Raw genomic sequence first — 1,369 nt, 5'->3', positions numbered from 1 at the left:
GTTCTCAAGAAAATTCAGCAAACGCCAGAACGTAAGCGAGCAAGACAAATGAAAAGATACAAAATATAAAATATAATATAATGTAATGTTTTGTATCTTTTCATTTATCTTGCTCGCTTACGTTCTGGCATTTGCTGAATTTTCTTGAGAACAATCTTTTTTTAGTGGTCAGACCATAGGTGGTCTACTTCTAGCATAATGGATGTCCACTTAGTGGTCATCCTTCTTATATGTATGTAAGATATATATATATATATATGCATGTTATCGTGAATATATAGATTCCTTTTAAAAGGGATGTTAGCATCCGAGTTACTGTTACTCAGTTTCACGTTCCCATTCGATACACCTTTAAAAATGGATTTGTTTCATTGGTCCTTTCAACTGACGGTCTTAAGCATGCAATGAACAAAACAAATGAATTCAGAATAAATTCATCCTATTGTAAAATCGAAGAAAACCTTAAATCGAAGAAAACCTTAAATCGAAGAGTGGATTCAAAATACATATTGTAAATAATTATATACGAAATATAAGTCAATTAATACATTAAAATTAAAATTTTCACGCTGTGTTACATAAATATTTTACAACTGAGTAACAGCTTTTCTTATATTTCTGCTGCTTTTAAATAAAGTATATATATATATATATAGTTTTAGGGAAAATAACTAAGTTTCAAGAACTCATCGATGAAAATCCACTATCACATATAGAAAAATTAACAATTAAAAGCACAATAAATGAGTATAATATAAAGCAAAGTAAATATCATAAGATAAATATAATATAATATTATATTATATTTATCTTATGATATTTACTTTGCTTTATATTATACTCATTTATTGTGCTTTTAATTGTTAATTTTTCTATATGTGATAGTGGATTTTCATCGATGAGTTCTTGAAACTTGGTTATTTTCCCTAAAACTATATATTTTATATATATTTTATCTATAAAGCTCAATTTAATTTTGATGAAAGATCATGGACAAAATGATAAACAAGGTACAACAAACAAGCAAGCCACATAGAAACATCTCCTTCACCAGCTGCCACCATTAAAACACCGGCGTTTCGAAGAATTAAGGCAGTACGCATCGTTGAAATGGTTCTTCCCACGAACACAAATTAAATTATTTTCGTGGAGGGTAGTGGCGGACGGAAAACAAGATAAGAAAACGAAACATATATGAGAATTTACGAAAAAACAACAGACGAAGACAGGTGGTGTAAACAACAAATAGATGTATTAGTATACCTCGACGGGCAGGTGATAAAATCCGAGAGCATGCGAAAGAAAGTTAGATGTGGTAGAATTTTTCTTGTATATTTTGTATACACATTATCTTAGCAGTAATCCACAG

Source organism: Octopus bimaculoides, chromosome 26 (assembly GCF_001194135.2).
Source record: "Octopus bimaculoides isolate UCB-OBI-ISO-001 chromosome 26, ASM119413v2, whole genome shotgun sequence".
In the NCBI taxonomy this organism is placed as follows: Eukaryota; Metazoa; Mollusca; class Cephalopoda; order Octopoda; family Octopodidae; genus Octopus; species Octopus bimaculoides.
The sequence above is the reverse complement of the archived record's forward strand: the minus strand, read 5'-3'. Positions refer to the sequence as shown.